The following is a 16,850-nucleotide window of genomic DNA, read 5'->3' as shown; positions in this document are numbered from 1 at the left end:
CAGGTTACCTGTATCCCTTGGACCTTCTTATTGTCCATGAAACACAGAAATTGCATCGGAATTAAATACAAAAGGCACAATGCCGACTTAAGTGAAAGAAGTCTGACTCTTCTTACTGTCTATGATTTGAACCACTCCTGTGACACTAGTTATAGGATCCGATGCTTCACTCCAGGTTTACTGTCTCCCTTGAACCTTCTTATTGACGATGAAACACAGAAATTGTATCGGAATTAAATTCAAAAGGCAAAATGCCGACTTAAGTACAAGAAGACTGACTCTTCCTACTGTCTATGCTTTGAACCATTCCTGTGACACTAGTTTTGGATTCCGATGCTTCACTTCAGGTTTACTGTATCCCACTGATCTTCTTATTGACGATGAAAGACAGAAATTGCATCGGAAATATATACAAAAGGCACAATGCCGACATAAGGCCAAGAAGACTGACCCTTCTTACTGACTATGTTTTGAACTATTCCTGTGACACTAGTTATAGATTCCGTTGCTTCACTCTAGGTTTACTGTTTCCCTTGGACCTTCTTATTGACGATGAAACACAGGAATTGCATCATAATTAAATAGAAAAGGCACAATTCCGACTTAAGTACAAGAAGACTGACGCTTCTTACTGACTATGTTTTGAACCAATCCTGTGACACTACTTATAGATTCCGATGCTTCACTTCAGGTTTACTGTATCCCTTTGACCTTCTTATTGACGATGAAACACAGAAATTGCATCGGAATTAAATACAAAAGGCACAATGCCAACTTATGTACAAGAAAACTGACTCTTCTTACTGACTATGTTTTGAACCATTCCAGTGACACTAGCTATAGATTCCGATGCTACACTTCAGGTTTACTGTATCCCTCTGACCTTCTTATTGACGATGAAACACTGAAATTGCATCGGAATTAAATTGGAAAGGCACAATGAGGACTTAAGTACAAGAAGACTGACTCTTCTTACTGACTAGGTTTTAAACCATTCCTGTGACACTAGTTGTAGATTCCGATGCTTCACTTCAGGTTTATTGTATCCCTCTGACCTTCTTATGGACGATGAAACATATAAATTGCATCGGAATTAAGTAGAAACGGCACAATGTCGACTTAAGTACAAGAAGACTGACTCTTCTTATTGTCTATGTTTTGAACCATTCCTGTGACACTAGTTATAGATTCCCATGCTTCACTCCAGGTTTACTGTATCCCTTGGACCTTCTTATTGACGATGAAACACAGAAATTGCATCGGAATTGAATAGAAAAGGCACAATGCCGACTTAAGTAAAAGAAGACTGTCTCTTCTTACTGACTATGTTTTGAACCATTCCTGTGACACTAGTCATAGATTACGATGCTTCACTTCAGGTTTACTGTATACCTTGGACCTTCTTATTGACGATGAAACACAGAAATTGAATCGGAATTAAATTCAAAAGGCAAAATGCCGACTTAAGTACAAGAAGACTGACTCTTCCTACTGTCTATGTTTTGAACCATTCCTGTGACACTAGTTTTGGATTCCGATGCTTCACTTCAGGTTTACTGTATCCCACTGATCTTCTTATTGACGATGAAAGACAGAAATTGCATCGGAATTAAATACAAAAGGCTCAATGCCGGCTTAAGGCCAAGAAGACTGACTCTTCTTACTGACTATGTTTTGAACTATTCCTGTGACGCTAGTTATAGATTCCGATGCTTCACTTCAGGTTTACTGTAGACCTCTGACCTTATTGCCGATGAAACACAGAAATTGCATCGGAATTAAATACAAAAGGCACAATGCCGACTTAAGTACAGGAAGACTGACTCTTCTTACTGACTATGTTTTGAACCGTTCCTGTGACACTAGTTATAAATTCCGATGCTTCACTTCAGGTTTACTGTATCCCTTGGACCTTCCTATTGACGATGAAACACAGATATTGCATCGGAATCAAATAGAAAAGGCACAATGCCGACTTAAGTACAAGAAGACTGACTCTTCTTACTGTTTAGGTTTTGAACCATTCCTGTGACACTAGTTATAGACTCCGATGCTTCACTCCAGGTTTACTGTATCCCTTGGACCTTCTTATTGACTATGAAACACAGAAATTGCATTAGAATTAAATTGAAAAGGCACAATACTGACTTAAGTACAAGAAGGCTGACGCTTATTACTGACTATGTTTTGAACCGTTCCTGTGACACTAGTTATAAATTCCGATGCTTCACTTCAGGTTTACTGTATCCCTCTGACCTTCTTAGTGACGATGAAACACAGAAATTGCATCGGAATAAATTAAAAAAGCACAATGCCGACTTAAATACAAGAATACTGACTCATCTTACTGTCTATGTTTTGATCCATTCCCGAGACACTAGTTATAAATTCCGATGCCTCACTTCAGGTTTACTGTATCCCTTGGATCTTCTTATTGACGATGAAACACAGAGATTGCATCGGAATTAAATACAAATGGCACAATGCAGAATTAAGTACAAGAAGACTGACTCTTCTTACTGTCTATGTTTTGATCCTTTCCTGTGACACTAGTTATAGATTCCGATTCTTCACTCCAGGTTCACTGTATCCCTTGGACCTTATTATTAACGATGAAACACGGTAATTGCATCGGAACTAAATAGAAAAGGCACAATGCCGACTTAAGTAAAAGAAGACTGACTCTTCTTACTGACTATGTTTTGAACCATTCCTGTGACACTAGTTATAGATTACGATGCTTCACTTCAGGTTTACTATATACCTTGGACCTTCTTATTGACGATGAAACAAAGAAATTGAATCGGAATAAAATTCAAAAGGCAAATTGCCGACTTAAGTACAAGAAGACTGACCCTTCCTCTTGTCTATGTTTTGAACCATTCCTGTGACACTAGTTTTGGATTCCGATGCTTCACTTCAGGTTTACTGTATCCCACTGATCTTCTTATTGACGATGAAAGACAGAAATTGAATCGGAATTAAATACAAAAGGCACAATGCCGACTTAAGGCCAAGAAGACTGACTCTTCTTACTGACTATGTTTTGATCCATTCCTGAGACACTAGTTATAGATTCCGATTCTTCACTCCAGGTTCACTGTATCCCTTGGACCTTCTTATTGACGATGAAACACAGAAATTGCATCGGAATTAAATACAAAAGGCACAATGCCGACTACAGTACAAGAAGACTGACTCTTCTAACAGTCTATGTTTTGAACCAATTCTGTGACACTAGTTATAGATTCCGGTGCTTCACTCCAGGTTTACTGATTCCCTTTGACCTTCTTATTGACGATGAAACACAGGAATTGCATCGGAATGAAACAGAAAGGGCTCAATGCAGACATAAGTTCTAGAAGCCTGACTCTTCCTACAGTGTATGATTTGAACCATTCCTGTGACACTAGTTATAGATTCCGATGCTTCACTTCAGGTTTACTGTATCCCTTGGACCTTCTTATTGACGATGAAACACAGAAATTGCATTGGAATTCAGTACAAAAGGCACAATGCCGACTTAACTACAAGAAGACTGACTCTTCTTATTGACTATGCTTTGAATCATTCCTGTGACACTAGTTATAGATTCCGATGCTTATCTTCAGGATTACTGTATATCCCTCAGACCTTCTTAGTGACGATGAAACACAGAAATTGCATCGGAATTAAATACAAAAAGCACAATGCCGACTTAAGTACAAGAATACTGACTCATCTTACTGTCTATGTTTTGAACCGTTCCTGTTACACTAGTTATAGATTCCGATGCTTCACTCCAGGTTTACTGTATCCCTTTGACCTTCGTATTGACGATGAAACACAGAAATTGCATCGGAATTAAATACAGAAGGCACAATGCCGACTTAAGTACAAGAAGACTGACTCTTCAAACTGACTATGTTTTGAACCATTCCTGTGACACTAGTTATGGATTCCGATGCTTCACTTCAGGTTTACTGTATCCCTTGGACCTTCTTATTGACAATGAAACACAGAAATTGCATCCGAATTAAATAGAAAATGCACAATGATGACTTAAGTACAAGAAGACTGACTATTCATACTGACTATGCTTTGAACCATTCCTGTGACACTAGTTATAGATTCCGATGCTTCACTTTATGATTACTGTATCCCTCTGACCTTCTTACTGACGAGGAAACACAGATATTGCATCGGAATTAAATACAAAAGGCACAATGCCGACTTAAGTACAAGAAGACTGACTCTTATTACTGTCTATGTTTTGAACCAACCCTGTGACACTAGTTACAGATTCCGATGCTACACTCCAGGTTTACTGTATCCCTTGGACCTTCTTAGTGACGATGAAACACAGAATTTGCATCAGAATTAAATAGAAAAGGCACAATGCCGACTAAACTACAAGAAGACTGACTCTTCTTACTGACTATGCTTTGAACCATTCCTGTGACACTAGTTGGAGATTCCGATGCTTAACTTCAGGATTACTGTATCCCTCAGACCTTCTTAGTGACGATGAAACACAGAAATTGCATCGGAATTAAATACAAAAGGCAAAATTCCGATTTAAGTACAAGAAGACTGACTCTTCTTAATGACTATGTTTTGATCCATTCCTGTGACACTAGTTATAAATTGCGATGCTTCACTTCAGGTTTACTGTATCCCTTGGATCTTCTTATTGACGATGAATCACAGAAATTGCATCGGAATTAAATACAAAAGGCACAATGCCGACTAAAGTACAAGAAGACTGACTCTTCTTACAGTCTATGTTTTGAACCATTCTTGTGACACTAGTTATAGATACCGGTGCTTCACTCCAGGTTTACTGTATCCCTTGGACCTTCTTATTGACGATGAAACAGAGAAATTGCATCAGAATTAAATAGAAAAGGCACAATGCTGACTTAAGCACAAGAAGACTGACTCTTCTTACTGACTATGTTTTGAACCATTCCAGTTGACACTAGCTATAGATTCCGATGCTACACTTCAGGTTTACTGTATCCCTCTGACCTTCTTATTGACGATGAAACACAGAAATTGCATCGGAAATAAATAGGAAAGGCACAATGAGGACTTAAGTACAAGAAGACTGACTCTTCTTACCGACTATGTTTTGAACCATTCCTGTGACACTAGTTATAGATTCCGATGCTTCACTTCAGGATTATTGTATCCCTCTGACCTTCTTATTGACGATGAAACACGAAATTGCATCGGAATTAAGTAGAAAAGGCACTATGTAGACTTAAGTACAAGAAGACTGACTCTTCTTATTGTCTATGTTTTGAACCATTCCTGTGACACTAGTTATAGATTCCGATGCTTCACTCCGGGTTTACTGTATCCCTTGGACCTTCTTATTGATGATGAAACACATAAATTGCATCGGAATTAAATAGAAAAGGCACAATGCCGACTTAAGTAAAAGAAGACAGACTCTTCTTACTGACTACGTTTGAACCATTCCTGTGACACTAGTTATAGATTACGATGCTTCACTTCAGGCTTACTGTATACCTCGGACCTTCTGATTGACGATGAAACACAGAAATTGCATCGGAATTAAATTCAAAAGGCAAAATGCTGTCTTAAGTACAAGAAGACTGACTCTTCCTACTGTCTATGATTTGAACCATTCCTGTGACACTAGTTTTGGATTCCGATGCTTCACTTCAGGTTTACTGTATCCCTCTGATCTTATTATTCACGATGAAAGACAGAAATTGCATCGGAATTAAATACAAAAGGCACAATGCCGACTTAAGGGCAAGAAGACTGACTCTTCTTACTGACTATGTTTTGAATTATTCCTGTGACACTAGTTATAGATTCCGTGCTTCACTTCAGGTTTACTGTAGACCACTGACCTTGTAGCCGATGAAACACAGAAATTGCGTCGGAATTAAATACAAAAGGCACAATGCCGACTAAAGTACAAGAAGAGTGACTCCTCTTACAGTCTATGTTTTGAACCATTCTTGTGACACTAGTTATAGATACCGGTGCTTCACTCCAGGTTTACTGTATCCCTTGGACCTTCTTATTGACGATGAAAGACAGAAATTTCATCGGAATTAATAACAATAGGCACAATGCCGACTAAAGTACAAGAAGACTGACTCTTCTTACAGTCTATGTTTTGAACCACTCTTGTGACACTAGCTATAGATACCGGTGCTTCACTCCAGGTTCACTGTATCCCTTGGACCTTCTTATTGACGATGAAACACAGAAATTGCATCGGAATTAAATAGGAAAGGCACAATGAGGACTTAAGTACAAGAAGACTGAATCTTCTTACTGTCTATGTTTTGAACCATTCCAGTGACACTGGCTATAGATTCCGATGCTACACTTCAGGTTTACTGTATCCCTCTGACCTTATTGACGATGAAACACGGAAATTGCATCGGAATTAAGTAGAAAATACACTATGTCGACTTAAGTACAAGAAAACTGACTCTTCTTATTGTCTATGTTTTGAACCATTCCTGTGACACTAGTTATAGATTCCGATGCTTCACTCCAGGTTTACTGTATCCCTTGGACCTTCTTATTGACGATGAAACACATAAATTGCATCGGAATTAAATAGAAAAGGCACAATGCCGACGTAAGTAAAAGAAGACAGACTCTTCTTACTGACTATGTTTTGAACCATTCCTGTGACACTAGTTATAGATTACGATGCTTCACTTCAGGTTTACTGTATACCTGGGACCTTCTTATTGACGATCAAACACAGAAATTGCATCGGAATTAAATTCAAAAGGGAAAATGCAGACTTAAGTACAAGAAGACTGACACGTCCTATTGTCTATGTTTTGAACCATTCCTGTGACACTTGTTTTGGATTCCGATGCTTCACTTCAGGTTTACTGTATCCCTCTGATCTTATTATTGACGATGAAGGACAGAAATTGCATCGGAATTAAATACAAAAGGCACAATGCCGACTTAAGGACAAGAAGACTGACTCTTCTTACTGACTATGTTTTGAACTATTCCTGTGACACTAGTTATAGATTCCGATGATTCACTTCAGGTTTATTGTAGACGTCTGACCTTATTGCCGATGAAACACAGAAATTGCGTCGGAATTAAATACAAAAGGCACAATGCCGACTTTAGGACAAGAAGACTGACTCTTCTTACTGACTATGTTTTGAACTATTCCTGTGACACTAGTTATAGCTTCCGATGCTTCACTTCAGGTTTACTGTATCCCTCTGACCTTCTTATTGACGATGAAACACAGAAATTGCATCGGAATTAAATACAAAACCACAATGCCGACTTAAGTACAAGAAGACTGACTCTTCTTACTGTCTATGTTTGAACCATTCCTTTGACACTAGTTATTGATTCCGATGCTTCACTTCAGGTTTACCCTTTCCCTTGGGCCTTCTTATTGACGATGAAACACAGAAATTGCATCGGAATTAAATACAAAAGGCACAATGCCGACTTAAGTACAAGAAGACTGACTCTTCCTACTGTCTATGTTTGAACCATTCCTGTGACACTAGTTATAGATTCCGATGCTTCTCTTTAGGATTACCGTATCCCTCTGACCTTCTTACTGACGATGAAACACAGATATTGCATCGGAATTAAATAGAAAAGGCGCAATGCCGACTTAAGTACAAGAAGACAGACTCATCTTACTGTTTATGTTTTGAACCATTCCTGTGACACTAGTTATAGATTCCGATGCTTCACTCCAGGTTTACTGTATCCCTTGGACCTTCTTATTGACGATGAAACACAGAAATTGCATCAGAATTAAATACAAAAGGCACAATGCCGACTAAAGTACAAGAAGACTGACTCTTCTTACAGTCTATGTTTTGAACCATTCTTGTGACACTAGTTATAGATAACGGTGCTTCACTCCAGGTTTACTATATCCCTTGGGCCTTCTTATTGACGATGAAACACAGAAATTGCATCAGAATTAAATAGGGGAGGCACAATGCTAACTTAAGTACAAGAAGACAGACTCTTCTAACTGACTATGATTTGAACAATTCCAGTTACAATAGCTATAGATTCCGTTGCTACACTTCAGGTTTACTGTATCCCTCTGACCTTCTTATTGACGATGAAACACAGAAATTGCATCGGAATTAAATAGGAAAAGCACAATGAGGACTTAAGTACAAGAAGACTGACTCTTCTTACTGACTATGTTTTGAACCATTCCAGTGACACTAGCTATAGATTCCGATGCTTCACTTTAGGATTACTGTATCCCTCTGACCTTCTTACTGACGATGAAACACAGATATTGCATCGGAATTAAATACAAAAAGCACAATGCCGACTAAAGTACAAGAAGACTGACTCATATTACTGTCTATGTTTTGAACCATCCCTGTGACACTAGTTATAGATTCCGATGCTACACTCCAGGTTTACTGTATCCCTTGGTCCTTCTTATTGACGATGAAACACAGAAATTGCATCGGAAGTAAATACAAAAGGCAAAATTCCGACTTAAGTACAAGGAGACTGACTCTTCTTACTGACTATGTTTTGATCCATTCCTGTGACACTAGTTATAAATTCCGATGCTTCACTTCAGGTTTACTGTATCCCTTGGATCTTCTTATTGACGATGAAACACAGAAATTGCATCGGAATTAAATAAAAAAGGCACAATGCCGACTAAAGTACAAGAAGACTGACTCTTCTTACAGTCTATGTTTTGAACCATTCTTGTGACACTAGTTATAGATACCGGTGCTTCACTCAAGGTTTACTGTATACCTGGGACCTTGTTATTGACGATGAAACACAGAAATTGCATCAGAAATTAAATAGAAAAGGCACTATGCTGACTTAAGTACAAGAAGGCTGACTCTTCTTACTGACTATGTTTTGAACCATTCCTGTGACACTAGCTATAGATTCCGATGCTACACTTCAGGTTTACTGTATCCCTCTGACCTTCTTATTGACGATGAAACACTGAAATTGCATCGGAATTAAATAGGAAAGGCACAATGAGGACTTAAGTACAAGAAGACTGACTCTTCTTACTGACTATGTTTTGAACCATTCCTGTGACACTAGTTATAAATTCCGATGCTTCACTTCAGGTTTACTGTATCCCTTGGATCTTCTTATTGACGATGAAACACAGAAATTGCATCGGAATTAAATACAAAAGGCAAAATGCAGACTAAAATACAAGAAGACTAGCTCTTCTTACAGTCTATGTTTTGAACCATTCTTGTGACACTAGTTATACATACCGGTGCTTCACTTCAGGTTTATTGTATCCCTTTGACCTTCTTATTGACGAGGAAACACGGAAATTGCATCGGAATTAAGTAGAAAAGGCACTATGTCGACTAAAGTACAAGAAGTCTGACTCTTCTTATTGTCTATGTTTTGAACCAATCCTGTGACACTAGTTATAGATTCGGATGCTTCACTCCAGGTTTACTGTATCCCTTGGACCTTCTTATTGACGATGAAACACAGAAATTGCATCGGAATGAAATAGAAAAGGCACAATGCCGACTTAAGAAAAAGAAGACTGACTCTACTTACTGACTATGTTTTGAACTATTCCTGTGACACTAGTTATAGATTCCGATGCTTCACTTCAGGTTTACTGTAGACCTCTGACTTTATTGCCGATGAAACACAGAAATTGCGTCGGAATTAAATACAAAAGGCACAATGCCGACTTTAGGACAAGAAGACTGACTCTTCTTACTGACTATGTTTGAACCATTCCTGTGACACTAGTTATAGATTCCGATGCTTCACTTCAGGTTTACCCTTTCCCTTGGACCTTCTTATTGACGATGAAACACAGAAATTGCATCGGAATTAAATACAAAAGGCACAATGCCGACTTAAGTACAAGAAGACTGACTCTTCCTACTGTCTATGTTTGAACTATTCTTGTGACACTAGTTATTGATTCCGATGCTTCACTTTAGGATTACTGTATCCCTCTGACCTTCTTACTGACGATGAAACACAGATATTGCATCGGAATTAAATACAAAAAGCACAATGCCGACTAAAGTCAAGAAGACTGACTCATATTACTGTCTATGTTTTGAACCATCCCTGTGACACTAGTTATAGATTCCGATGCTACACTCCAGGTTTACTGTATCCCTTGGTCCTTCTTATTGACGATGAAACACAGAAATTGCATCGGAATTAAATACAAAAGGTAAAATTCCGACTTAAGTACAAGGAGACTGACTCTTCTTACTGACTATGTTTTGATCCATTCCTGTGACACTAGTTATAAATTCCGATGCTTCACTTCAGGTTTACTGTATCCCTTGGATCTTCTTATTGACGATGAAACACAGAAATTGCATCGGAATTAAATACAAAAGGCACAATGCCGACTAAAGTACAAGAAGACTGACTCTTTTTACAGTCTATGTTTTGAACCATTCTTGTGACACTAGCTATAGATACCGGTGCTTCACTCAAGGTTTACTGTATGCCTTGGATTTTCTTATTGACGATGAAACACAGAAATTGCATCAGAATTAAATAGAAAAGGCACAATGCTGACTTAAGTACAAGAAGGCTGACTCTTCTTACTGACTATGTTTTGAACCATTCCAGTGACACTAGCTATAGATTCCGATGCTACACTTCAGGTTTACTGTATCCCTCTGACCTTCTTATTGACGATGAAACACTGAAATTGCATCGGAATTAAATAGGAAAGGCACAATGAGGACTTAAGTACAAGAAGACTGACTCTTCTTGCTGACTATGTTTTGAACCATTCCTGTGACACTAGTTATAAATTCCGATGCTTCACTTCAGGTTTACTGTATCCCTTGGATCTTCTTATTGACGATGAAACACAGAAATTGCATCGGAATTAAATACAAAAGGCACAATGCAGACTAAAGTACAAGAAGACTAGCTCTTCTTACAGTCTATATTTTGAACCATTCTTGTGACACTAGTTATACATACCGGTGCTTCACTTCAGGTTTATTGTATCCCTTTGACCTTCTTATTGACGAGGAAACACGGAAATTGCATCGGAATTAAGTAGAAAAGGCACTATGTCGACTAAAGTACAAGAAGTCTGACTCTTCTTATTGTCTATGTTTTGAACCATTCCTGTGACACTAGTTGTAGTTTCGGATGCTTCACTCCAGGTTTACTGTATCCCTTGGACCTTCTTATTGACGATGAAACACAGAAATTGCATCGGAATTAAATAGAAAAGGCACAATGCCGAATTAAGAAAAATAAGACAGACTCTTCTTGCTGACCATGTCTTGAACCATTCCTGTGACACTAGTTATAGATTACGATGCTTCACTTCAGGTTTACTGTATACCTTGGACTTTCTTATTGACGATGAAACACAGAAATTGCTTCGGAATTAAATTCAAAAGGCAAAATGCTGACTTAAGTACAAGAAGACTGACTCTTCCTACTGTCTATGTTTTGAACCATTCCTGTGACACTAGTTTAGGACTCCGATGCTTCACTCAGGTTTACTGTATCCCTCTGATCTTCTTATTGACGATGAAAGACAGAAATTGCATCGGAATTAAATACAAAAGGCATAATGCCGACTTAAGGACAAGAAGACTGACTCTTCTTACTGACTATGTTTTGAACTATTCCTGTGAAACTAGTTATAGATTCCGATGCTTTACTTCAGGTTTACTGTAGACCTCTGACCTTGTTGCCGATGAAACACAGAAATTGCGTCGAAATTAAATACTAAAGGCACAATGCCGACTTTAGGACAAGGAGACTGACTCTTCTTACTGACTATGTTTTGAACTATTCCTGTGACACTAGTTAAAGATTCCGATGCTTCACTTCAGGTTTACTGAATCCCTCGGACCATCTTATTGACGATGAAGCACAGAAATTGCATCGGAATTAAATACAAAAGCCACAATGCCGACTTAAGTACAAGAAGACCGACTCTTCTTACTGTCTATGTTTGAATCATTCCTGTGACACTAGTTATAGATTCCGATGCTTCACTTCAGGTTTACCGTTTCCCTTGGACCCTCTTATTGACGATGAAACACAGAAATTGCATCGGAATTAAATACAAAAGGCACAATGCCGACTTAAGTACAAGAAGACTGACTCTTCCTACTGTCTATGTTTGTACCATTCCTGTGACACTGGTTATAGATTCCGATGCTTCACTTCAGGTTTACTGTATCCCTCTGACATTCTTATTGCCGGTGAAACACAGAAATTGCATCGCATTTAAATACGAAAGGCACAATGCCAACTTAAGTAAAAGAAGACTGACTCTTCTTACTAACTATGTTTTGAACCATTCCTGTGACACTAGTTATAGATTCCGATACTTCACTCCAGGTTTACTGTATCCCTTGGACCTTCTTATTGACGATGAAACACAGAAATTGCATCAGAATTAAGTAGAAAATGCACAATGATGACTTAAGTACTAGATGACTGCCTCTTCTTACTGACTATGATTTGAACCATTCCTGTGACGCTAGTTATAGATTCCGATGCTTCACTTCAGGATTACTGTATCCCTCTGACCTTCTTATTGACGATGAAACACAGATATTGCATCGGAATTAAATACAAAAGCCACAATGCCGACTAAAGTACAAGAAGACTTACTCGTCTTACTGTCTATGTTTTGAACCATCCCTGTGACACTAGTAATAGATTCCGATGCTTCACTCCAGGTCTACTGTATCCGTTGGTCCTTCTTATTGACGATGAAACACAGAAATTGCATCGGAATTAAATACAAAAGGCACAATGCCGACTTAAGTACAAGAAGACTGACTCTTCTTACTGACTATGTTTTGAACCGTTCCTGTAACATTAGTTATAAAATCCGATGCTTCACTTCAGGTTTACTGTATCCCTTGTACCTTCTTATTGACGATGAAACACAGATATTGCATCGGAATTAAATAGAAAAGGCACAATGCCGACTTAAGTACAAGAAGACTGACTCTTCTTACTGTTTATGTTTTGAACCACTCCTGTGACACTAGTTATAGATTCCGATGCTTCACTCCAGGTTTACTGTATCCCTTGGACCTTCTTATTGATGATGAAACACAGAAATTGCATCGGAATTAAATAGAAAAGGCACAATGCCGACTTAAGTAAAAGAAGACAGACTCTTCTTACTGACTATGTTTTGAACCATTCCTGTGATACTAGTTATAGATTACGATGCTTCACTTCAGGTTTACTGTATACCTTGGACCTTCTTATTGACGATGAAACACAGAAATTGCATCGGAATTATATTCAAAAGGCAAAATGCTGACTTAAGTACAGGAAGACTGACTCTTCCTACTGTCTATGTATTGAACCATTCCTGTGACACTAGTTCTGGATTCCGATGCTTCACTTCAGGTTTACTGTATCCCTCTGATCATCTTATTGACGATGAAAGAAAGAAATTGTTTCGGAATGAAATACAAAAGGCACAATGCCGACTTAAGGACAAGAAGACTGACTCTTCTTACTGACTATGTTTTGAACTATTCCTGTGACACTAGTTATAGATTCCGATGCTTCACTTCAGGTTTACTGTCGACCTGTGACCTTATTGCCGATGAAACACAGATATTGCGTCGGAATTAAATACAAAAGGCACAATGCCGACTTTAGGACAATGAGACTGACTCTTCTTACTGACTATGCTTTGAACTATTCCTATGATACTAGTTATAGCTTCCGATGCTTCACTTCAGGTTTACTGTATCCCTCTGACCTTGTTATTGACGATGAAACACAGAAATTGCATCGGAATTAAACACGAAAGCCACAATGCCGACTTAAGTACAAGAAGACTGACTCTTCTTACTGTCTATGTTTGAACCATTCCTGTGACACTAGTTACATATTCCGATACTTCACTTCAGGTTCACCGTTTCCCTTGGACCTTCTTATTGACGATGAAACACAGAAATTGCATCGGAATTAAATACAAAAGGCACAATGCCGACTTAAGTACAAGAAGACTGACTCTTTCTACTGTCTATGTTTGAACCATTCCTGTGACACTAGTTATAGATTCCGATGCTTCACTTTAGGATTACTGTATCCCTCTGACCTTCTTACTGTCGATGAAACACATATATTGAATCGAAATTAAATACAAAAGGCACAATGCCGACTTAAGTACAAGAAGACTGACTCTTATTACTGTCTATGTTTTGAACCATCCCTGTGACACTAGTTATAGATTCCGATGCTACACTCCAGGTTTACTGTATCCCTTGGTCCTTCTTATTGACGATGAAACACAGAAATAGCATCGGAATGAAATACAAAAGGCAAAATTCCGACTTAAGTACATTTAGACTGACTCTTTTTACTGACTATGTTTTGATCCATTCCTGTGACACTAGTTATTAATTCCGATGCTTCACTTCAGGTTTACTGTATCCCTTGGATCTTCTTATTGACGATGATCCACATAAATTGCATCGGAATTAAATACAAAAGGCACAATGCCGACTAAAGTACAAGAAGACTGGCTCTTCTTACAGTCTATGTTTTGAACCATTCTTGTGACACTAGTTATAGATGGTTCTTCACTCCAGGTTTACTGTATCCCTTGGACCTTCTGATTGACGATGAAACACAGAAATTGCATCAGAATTAAATAGAAAAGGCACAATGCTGACTTAAGTACAAGAAGACTGACTCTTCTTACTGACTATGCTTTGAACCATTCCAGTGACACTAGCTACAGATTCCGATGCTACACTTCAGGTTTACTGTATCCCTCTGACCTTCTTATTGACGATGAAACAAAGAAATTGCATCGGAATTAAATAGGAAAGGCACAATGAGGACTTAAGAACAAGAAGACCGACTCTTCTTACTGACTATGTTATGAACCGTTCGTGTGACACTAGTTATAGATTCCGATGCTTCACTCCAGGTTTACTGTATCCCTTGGTCCTTCTTATTGACGATGAAACACAGAAATTGCATCGGAATTAAATACAAATGGCAAAATTCCGACTTAAGTACAAGAAGGCTGACTCTTCTTACTGACTGTGGTTTGATCCATTCCTGTGACACTAGTTATAAATTCCGATGCTTCACTTCAGGTTTACTGTATCCCTCTGACCTTGTTATTGACGATGAATCACAGAAATTGCATCGGAATTAAATACAAAAGCCACAATGCCGACTTAAGTACAAGAAAACTGACTCTTCTTACTGTCTATGTTTGAACCATTCCTGTGACACTAGTTATAGATTCCGATGCTTCACTTCAGGTTCACCGTTTCCCTTGGACCTTTTTATTGACGATGAAACACAGAAATTGCATCGGAATTAAATACAAAAGGCACAATGCCGACTTAAGTACAAGAAGACTGACTCTTTCTACTGTCTATGTTTGAACCATTCCTGTGACACTAGTTATTGATTCCGATGCTTCACTTTAGGATTACTGTATCCCTCTGACCTTCTTACTGACGATGAAACACATATATTGAATCGAAATTAATTACAAAAGGCACAATGCCGACTTAAGTACAAGAAGACTGACTCTTCTTACTGACTATGTTTTGAACCATTCCTGTGACACTAGTTATAGATTCCGATGCTTCACTCCAGATTTACTGTATCCCTTGGACCTTCTTATTGACGATGAAACACAGAAATTGCATCAGAATTAAGTAGAAAATGCACAATGATGACTTAAGTACAAGAAGACTGCCTCTTCTTACTGACTATGATTTGAACCATTCCTGTGACGCTAGTTATAGATTCCGATGCTTCACTTCAGGATTACTGTATCCTTCTGACCTTATTGACGATGAAACACAGATATTGCATCGGAATTAAATACAAAAGGCACAATGCCGACTAAAGTACAAGAAGACTGACTCGTCTTACTGTCTATGTTTTGAACCATCCCTGTGACACTAGTAATAGATTCCGATGCTTCACTCCAGGTCTACTGTATCCCTTGGTCCTTCTTATTGACGATGAAACACAGAAATTGCATCAGAATTAAATAAAAAAGGCACAATGCTGACTTAAGTACAAGAAGGCTGCCTCTTCTTGCTGACTATGTTTTGAACCATTCCAGTGACACTAGCTATAGATTCCGATGCTACACTTCAGGTTTACTGTATCCCTCTGACCTTCTTATTGACGATGAAACACTGAAATAGCATCGGAATTAAATAGGAAAGGCACAATGAGGACTTAAGTACAAGAAGACTGACTCTTCTTACTGACTATGTTTTGAACCATTCCTGTGATACTAGTTATAAATTCCGATGCTTCACTTCAGGTTTACTGTATCCCTTGGATCTTCTTATTGACGATGAAACACAGAAATTGCATCAGAATTAAATACAAAAGGCACAATGCAGACTAAAGTACAAGAAGACTGACTCTTCTTACAGTCTATGTTTTGAACCATTCTTGTGACACTAGTTATAGATACCGGTGCTTCACTTCAGGTTTATTGTATCCCTTTGACCTTCTTATTGACGAGTAAACACGGAAATTGCATCGGAATTAAGTAGAAAAGGCACTATGTTGACTAAAGTACAAGAGTTCTGACTCTTCTTATTGTCTATGTTTGAACCATTCCTGTGACACTAGTTATAGATTCGGATGCTTCACTCCAGGTTTACTGTATCCCTTGGATCTTCTTATTGACGATGAAACACAGAAATTGCATCGGAATTAAATAGAAAAGGCACAATGCCGACTTAAGGAAACGAAGAGAGACTCTTCTTACTGACTATGTCTTAAACCATTCCTGTGACACTAGTTATAGATTACGATGCTTCACTTCAGGTTTACTGTATACCTTGGACTTTCTTATTGAC

The sequence above is a fragment of the Schistocerca serialis genome, chromosome 12 (genome assembly GCF_023864345.2).
Source record: "Schistocerca serialis cubense isolate TAMUIC-IGC-003099 chromosome 12, iqSchSeri2.2, whole genome shotgun sequence".
Classification (NCBI taxonomy): Eukaryota; Metazoa; Arthropoda; class Insecta; order Orthoptera; family Acrididae; genus Schistocerca; species Schistocerca serialis.
This window is presented reverse-complemented; position numbering follows the sequence as displayed.